Here is an 8,621-nt window from a genome sequence, read left to right as displayed (position 1 = left end):
TGAAAACCTGAATTCCCCCCCTGGGGGGAATTCCCCCTGGTTGAGAACCCCTGGTCTAAATAGTTCATAACACATCGCAAACCACCAGAAAAAACACAATAGTCTGCATGTCTGACTACAGGGATGACCAAAACTTAAAATTTACCCAATATAGCCAATCTCGAATCTAAACATCCAAATACTTATGTTAGTTAAAGTAAAATTTTACCCATTAATATTAATATAAATGATGATATATCCCAGTGGTTCATTAGTGAATCATGAAAACAATAACTGCACTATGTTGTCACTATGTTCTTGATATACTGGTAACTCCATCTAGTACTGATATACTCTGTAAATGCACTGGAAAAAAACAGAGAAAGTCTACCAGGTAAGAGTACATGACAGCTGAGCTGGTGTGAATATGGGAGTTTTTTATATTCAAAAGAACATTAGAATGGAGGAAACTGCAGCGGACCTATTGGCCTATACTGGGCAGTCCCATTTACACCCAACCCCTATCGCTCATATATCCATCCAACCTATGTTTAAAGCTGCTCTTCACGGCACATTTCTTCACTTACGAAATGTCCATGACTTAGACACTTAAAACTTACCTGAACGTGGCATTTGGGGTCTGAAGAGGCCATCCTTTCTACTACCTCCGACTGCAGCGATGAGTTTGATAGAGAGCGTCGTCTGCAGGGTAAGGTGTGACGTCATTGCAAATGGCGTCCCTGTATCTAGAGAAATAAACTTATCTCGACTATTATAGTAGGACCTTAAACTTTCATTACAAATTATATATACCGTATCACTCTAGGAACTTGGCAGAGTGTATTTCGTGTGTTTACCCAGAACCGTCAACTCGTCCAATGGCTAAGTGGTAGCAAAGGAAACACCGGGTTAGAGAGACAACTTTATTCCTGACGTTTTGTCTCAAAGGACATTTTTCAATGTCCTTCGAGACGAAACGTCAAAAACAAAGTTGTCTTAGTGATCCTGTGTTTCCTCTGCTACCTCTTAGCCCTCTGATTGTGGAGTGGTTAGGTTAGGTTAGGGTAACGTAGGTTGGTTTCGGGTAGGGTAGGGTAGGGTAGGGTAGGGTAGTTTAGGTTAGTTTAAATTAGCTTGATTAGTAACTGAAATAAGTGACTAATAGACAGGTGATCCAGAAAAACAAATATTATAGGTGTTTGTTAATGAATTAGTTAACGGTTAAACGGCTAAACTTAAAAGAAAACTTTGAGTTTCACATTAGCACAAGTGTTGGCTCTAACAGGTAAGTTGTGTCTGGTCTTAGAAGGCGTCCGAATCACCTTGGCTAGTTTGATTATTTTTCTTAAAGTGATTCAATTAAAACTTTCTTTCAATCAAGTGAGGAGGAGAAAAAGAGAGATAAGGAAAGATAGACAGATAGAGAGAAGAAACAGAGAGAGAGAAACAGAATAGAGGGAGAGAGAAAGAACTGACACTGGGAGACAGAATAAAGCGAGAGACGGAAGAGACAGGAAGAAAATTTTTTGGACAGAGAGAGGGAAAGAGAAACGACTAGAGACAGGCAGACAGATAGACAAACAAACAAATGGGAGAAAATGATAGAGAAAACGAGAGCGAAAGAGAGAGACAGTGTGAGTAAGGTGAGAAAGGGAGAGAGCAATAAAGTAAAAGTGGTTATTGGGAAAGAAGAGGAAAGGACAGGGGAAGAGAAAGAGAGGATAAGACAGAAAAGTCAGATAGGAGAGAGAGAGAGAGAGAGAGAGAGAGAGAGAGAGAGAGAGAGAGAGAGAGAGAGAGAGAGAGAGCCGGGCAAGAGGCAGCAGTCATAACTCACTCGCCTGACGGGACGCGTCTTAGGGGCAAGAACGTGGAGAAGAGGGTAGAAGAGGAGGAAGACGAGGAGAAGGGAGAGGGAGGAGGAGAAGGAGGTGGGCGGAGGACGAAAAGGAAGAGGGGTAAGAGGGAGAAGAGTGGAGGTAAGTGGATAGAGGAAAAGTAAGAAAGGAGAAGAGGAGTAAAAGTGGAGACGAGAATAACAAGGCGGGGGGAGGAGGAAAATATAGAAGAGGACGACAGGGGGAAGGGGGGGGGAGACGAGAAGGACGAAGAAGAAGAGGAAAAGGGGTGAGAAGGGGAGAGAAGGAGGAGGAGGAGAACTTTAGAGGTATGAGATAAGAGGAGGATAAAAATAATATTAAACGGCAAAGAAGAAGAAGATGAATGAAAATGAACAGAAAAATATGTGAAACAAAAGACCAAACCGAACGAATAAAGGAGTAGAGACAACAACGGTATTAAAATTCATGGGGGTACTAAAGACATAATACCTCTCTGTGGAAACGAAATTCATCTCTTATTTTACTTCACCAGGTCGAAGCTCCTCCTCAAAGGCCATTATGTTCCTCCGTTGACACTTTGGCAAGACTGGGCGCCGATATATCTTGTGTTGGTGGACGTGATGGTGGTGGTGGTGGTTGTGGTAATGGGGAAGGTGGTAATGGGGGAGGTAGTCGTGGTGAGGGGTGGTGATAATGGAGGGGGAAGTGGTAATGGTAGTGGTAGGTGAGGGGCTTGGTGGCTTGAGGGGTAGTGGTGGTGGGATGGTGGTTGGGGAAGGTGGCTGAGGGACGGGGTTATGTTGGTGATGGGGGGTGGGGGGGGGGCGGTTGTGAGGGGGTGTAATGTGGTGTGGTTGGTGGTAGAGAAAGAGTAAAAATATTTGTGGCTGATATATTTATCTGGTGGTGGTGGTGGTGCAACCGACCACTACCACCACTACCACGATCACTGCCACCGCCACAAAAATACAATCCCTACTACCACTAACCAGTACCAGGACAACCAACAACATCATTACCACAAATCAACAACCACCACCACCACCAGCCACTACTAACCAAATACCACCACTACCAACACCACACACCACTTACCACTACCGCTACCACCACCACCACCATCACAAAACAGATCAACCACGACCTCTTCAGCAGTTTATACATCAACACTGCATCACTGGCTGGACACAACACAACAGTTCACGTGAGTTTGGGTCATAGGTTAAAATATTTGCCTCTTTTCCCTTGACCATGTTTAGGTCGATAAAGTCCTTCGCTACCACCATAACGGCTACTACTACTACCATCACCATCACTGCCACTACTATCACAACCACCACTACTACTCCCACTGCTATCATTATCACTACTTCTACCACCATTATTACTATCACAATCACAGATACTATTACTACCACCACCTCCGCCCACCTCCTTTACTATTAACACTAGCACATCACTACCTCCTCTACCCATTACCACCGCCCATTACCACTACCTCCTGCGCCCACTACCATTATTACTACCACCACCTCAACCACCACCACCACTACTACTGATACCGAACATAACCTTCTTCACATCTTAAAAGTACAGTGAACCCTACCTCGTCCGACAGTGTTTCCTAAAAGGTATTCTGATATATTTTTGCACGTTCTATGGAGTATATTCATATATCAATACATAAATACACACACATCAGTCAGCCTTCAGTGAGACCAGACGTGTCCAGTAGGCGCTCCTGATTGACAGCCAGGCCAAGTCTTCTTGAACCTGCCCCCCGCCCCTTGCTATATCCTAACTCCCTACCAATCTCACTACACCAGGATTTATTAGCAAAACATTCAAGAGATTAATGCAATGATTGATTACCAAACAGTGATCCGATAGTGTATTCCAAGGAAAAACACAGACAAGCGTGATTCACAGCAGTGTAATACCAGACTGTGGGCACTTTGTCGGTCACCTTCAAAGTGCCAGTGACAAGGACCACCGAGGTGTTTACATATACCGTGGGTACTGTGTCGGCGACCCCTTAAGAGCCTGAGACAAGGACTCGCGGCGTTTACGACGAGACAAATATTATCAGATTTTTACCAGTGTCAGTGGTGGTCAAAGTGCCGCCATTGAGTTTATGGCCACAGGGGACAAACACTTCCGTCTGTCCACAAAAACAGACATCAATGGATGTCCACCAGTGACTTACTCCGACGCGGCCTGTGCGGTTTAAAACATGCAATGGTTATCCTGATGGCAGTGTTATCGTGCGACTAAAATCACCGAACTTATTCCATGCTCGCAGCCGTAAACAAGGACGACATAAACAGAAGCCCAGTTGGATCATCACCTCCACTGGAAAACCAGAGAAACCTACTCCTGACCAATCCACGGATGTTCCCCGAATAAGGTACGGTTTCCTCTCCTTACTGCTTTCCAACGTCACTTCCATAGCTAATAAATTTGACGAAATGGCAACCACAGCCCGATCAATTGCTGCCAACTAGTTGTCATATGTGAAGCTTGGCAAATTGTTCCTGAAACGTGCCACATTGAGTGATATCAACTCTTTCATCACCTTCTTTCACATGGCCGTGGAGGGAGAGTTGCCCTCTTCTGTCAAAATGGACTACGCCCATCACGCCTGGATGTTTTAGACCCAGCTTATGTGGAGGTATTATGGGTACGTGTTGTGCCGCCTGCCCACCTGCGCCACACTGCTTCTATCATATACTGTGTGGCATAACCACCAGTCTCGCTCACAAACCAGAGACATTCTTATCAATCACCTCATTACCACCACAGACCACCTCAGAGTTAGGTATCCATGAGCCAAGCTAGTACTATGCGGGGATTATAACGAAATTGACACCACTGATGTCCAGGACGAGCTGTCACGATCACAAGTTGTAAACTTCCCTATACATAGTCAAAATATCATTGACTTTATCTTAACTGACTTAGCGGACCAGTAGCAACCACAACAACCAATGCCTCTTATCGGATCTAGCACACACCTATCAGTGTTCTGGCCTCCAGCTCTCACTACCAGCCAAGTTCAAAGACCCTACATCAAGACCTACAGGCCGATTACTGATTCTGCAGTACGTATCTTCGCGCAGTAGATAGTTCACCATCTCTGGGCTGAAGTACTTAGTGTGGATGACGTGGACACCAAATGGATAAATTACACCAACAACACCACGGAAGCTCACCACCACTTCTTCCCCGAGAAGTCCGTTAGATCACACCCAGCTGACTTGCCATGGATCGCACTTTGGACCAAAAGACTTATGCAACAGCAAGACAGCACCTCTTATCTCAATGGCTACAACCGCTACAGATCCCTTGGCAACCAAGTCACCCGTGAAATACGTACTGGGAAGAAGAATCACTACCCAACTATGTTGTAACACCTGAAGCAGACCAACATCAGTCAGTGGTGTGGTAAGCCTAAACAACTCTGTAAAATAAAAAATAAGACACACCCCCTCCCCTTCCTTAGCCATCTCACTAATGTCGACGCAGCTGAGCAATCAAACAACCATTTCGCAACTATATGCCAGACGCTCCCCTGGCTTCACATAACCAGTCTCCCTACTTACCTATCAGCTCCCTTTCTCCCTGACTTGGTTGAAGAATTTGAAGTAGCAAAACGTCTGGGCAAGCGCTACACCACCCAAATTAACTTACCAATGAAACACTACAAGAAGTTCTCCCCGGAATTAGCTAAGCCCCTCTGCTCCATCATCAATGCTTCTCTCAGCCACGCAAGATGCCCAGCTGGAAGACCTCATATGTGTCACCAGTGCGAAAGTCAACAAGTTCACAATACTGAAATGAGCTAAGACCCATTGCCATACCCCAATACCCACCTTAATCTGCGAAAGTTTCGTGTTTGACTGGGCTTATGCTGACATTGCAGGGGCCGAAGATCCTCAGCAATTTGGCAATATGAAAATTTTCCCCATCATTCACTGTCTGGTCAGCTTTCGTGACTATATATACCACCATCTGGAAAAACGAAAGACGTCTGTGGCTGTCGCTTTCATTGACTTCACCAAAGCATTTGACCCAATTGTCCACATTTTAATCATCAACAAAGCTCTCAACCTCGGATTTCCAAGAAGTCTTTTACCATGGCTCACAGACTTTATTATTGACTGACGCCAAGCCGTACGCTTCCGAGGGGATGTATCCACTTTTCAGTCACTCACCTGTGGCGTCCCCTTTATGCTTATCAATGATTACCTAAGAGAAACCTCTGCTCGCTGGAAATATGTCGACGACTCCACCATTAGGATCAGTGTCAACAACTTGGCTCCCGACTACACCGCCCTCCAGGATTTATTGAACAGTCTCCAAAATTGGGCTACCAACAACCACGTCACCATCAACCATACCAAGACCATGGTTATGCACATCAACCTCTCTTCCGGCCTTGTCAACACCCTCAAAGTTGTGGACTCCACTAAGGTCCTCGGCGTCACTGTAGATAAGAAACCAAATTGGAAAACACATCTCAGTACAGTTGTCAAATCCTCCAGTTTTCGTTTCCACCTCCTCCGCCGACTCAAGTCCCTCAGAGTTCCTGCTCCCGAACTCCTCAGTGTTTTCTCAACATTCATACTTCCCAAGCTCACTTATGCCTCCTTTGCCTGGTCTTCCTCCCTATATGCCATACAACGGAAACACCTAGAAAAAGTGCAGAAAACGGCGTGCAAGATTATTCTCGCCCCTTCCTACTCCACATATCAGAAGCTCTCAACACACTGACCCTCCCGGCCCTCTCTCATCATCACCCCGACCTCTTCTGCAAATTTGATAAGAAGCTTCTGCACCATTCCCGACATCGGGAATGGTGCGGAACCCCATAAGAGCACGTACTAATCACTAAAAGAACAACGCAGTTCCAACAATTGTAAAAATTATCAACAACTCGTAATCAACCAGTGCATTCACTCACGGTCCAATCTTACGTTTTTGCACTGTCACTATGTTGAAATGCCCAGTAGTATGAACCTTCTCCCACCCTTTTTATTATGTAACGGTATATTTTCAGCCTTTCGGTTGCCATGCTCTTTCAATAAACCGTTAATTATTATGATTATCATTATTGTTACACACACACACACACACACACACACACACATAAGGAGTGGGACTTGCCGGGAGACCGCCCCACTTAAAAAAAGATTTCTTGTAGTTACTTGGAGTTTCGTTGTGATCAGCAAGATGTCGGGAAGGTTATATGTATATTTACAGTATATTATGTAGATCCAATTATATACAACTGTACAGAGAAGGCTGGCCCAGTGATCTAGGACTGAGGTGATCTCAGTGTTAGATGTTCTAGAACTGAGGTGGTCTGAGTGATAGATGTTCGACAACTGAGAAGGTCTCAGTGGTAGATGTGTGCTCTATCGGGTCCAGCAATAGACTGAAATCTGCCCCCGCGGGTTGCCACGCCCGGAGTGTAATCTACACAGGTCCCGCTAGGGTGATCTATGATTCAAACCTTCTAGAAGGTCCTCCGAGCAGGAAACGCTGCAATGCATCACCTCCTCGGAATGTGCTGCCTTTAACAAGTCAGCAGTGCTGTGGGTACTTTTATAAATAACTGGTTGGAAATGACCTCGTTGACCCATGAATCATTCTTAACTGACGGTGCCACTCTCTACATATGCTAAACATATAACTACATCTAATACCTGGGAATTACAAGTGTGAAGCCAAGTATCTCATAACCAAATACACTATAAGCAATCAAGACAGTTTTTCCAAGGCCACCCTACTTCCTCAGAGGGGGTTGAATCATACTGTGGAAATCTCATAGTCATAACAGTCAGCCAATCAGCATGACGAAAAGCCGGCTGCTATGCTTACGTTAAGTGCTCGCCCCTATGAATAACCTCTAACCTCTGCAGGTCAATGAATAATGAATGTTACACACACACACACACACACACACACACACACAGTGCAATAAGTGATTACCATACAGTGCTCGATAGTGCACCCCAAGGAAAAGTCAGACAGTGGGCACTTTATCGGTCAACTTTAAAGTGCCAGTGACAAGGACCACCGCGGTGCTTACATATATCGTGAAAACTGTGTCGGCGACCCCAAGCACCGAGGACAAAGTCCACGGTCTTTACAACTGACAAACATTAACAGATGTCTACCAGTGTCAGTGTCCCTCAAAGTGCCGCCAGTGACAAACACTTCCATCCGCCCACAACAGATTTCAACCGATGGCCACCAATCACTTACTCCCGACGCACTCTGTATCATCTAAAGCGTGGGAACGGTTATCCTGATGGGAGTGTTATCGCGCTACTCAAGTCACTGAAAATATTCCACGCGCTGAGCCGTAGACAAGGCCGTCATGCACATAAGCCCATTAGAACCGTAACCTCCACTAGGAAACCGGAGAAACCCACCCCTGACAGACCATACCACCACACTGAAGTTCCACGGATATGGTATGATCTCCCGTCTTTACTGCTATCCAACGTCACTTCCCTAGCTAACAAGTTCGACGAGCTGGCAACTACAGTCAGGTCAACCGCCGCGCGCGTGGTTGCCATATGTGAGACTTGGCAAATTGTACCTGAAACGTGTCACATTGAGGGATATCAACTCTTTCATCACCTTCGGCCACAAAGACGCGGAGGGGGCGTTGCCCTCTTCTGTCAAGATGACCTACGCCCGTCACGCCTGGATGTTCAAGTCCCAGCAGATGTGGAAGCATTATGGGTACGTGTCGTGCTGCGGGCACACCCACGCAACACTGCCTCCATC

Source organism: Homarus americanus, unplaced genomic scaffold (assembly GCF_018991925.1).
Source record: "Homarus americanus isolate GMGI-L3 unplaced genomic scaffold, GMGI_Hamer_2.0 scaffold56333, whole genome shotgun sequence".
Classification (NCBI taxonomy): domain Eukaryota; kingdom Metazoa; phylum Arthropoda; class Malacostraca; order Decapoda; family Nephropidae; genus Homarus; species Homarus americanus.
Note: the sequence above shows the minus strand (reverse complement) of the source record.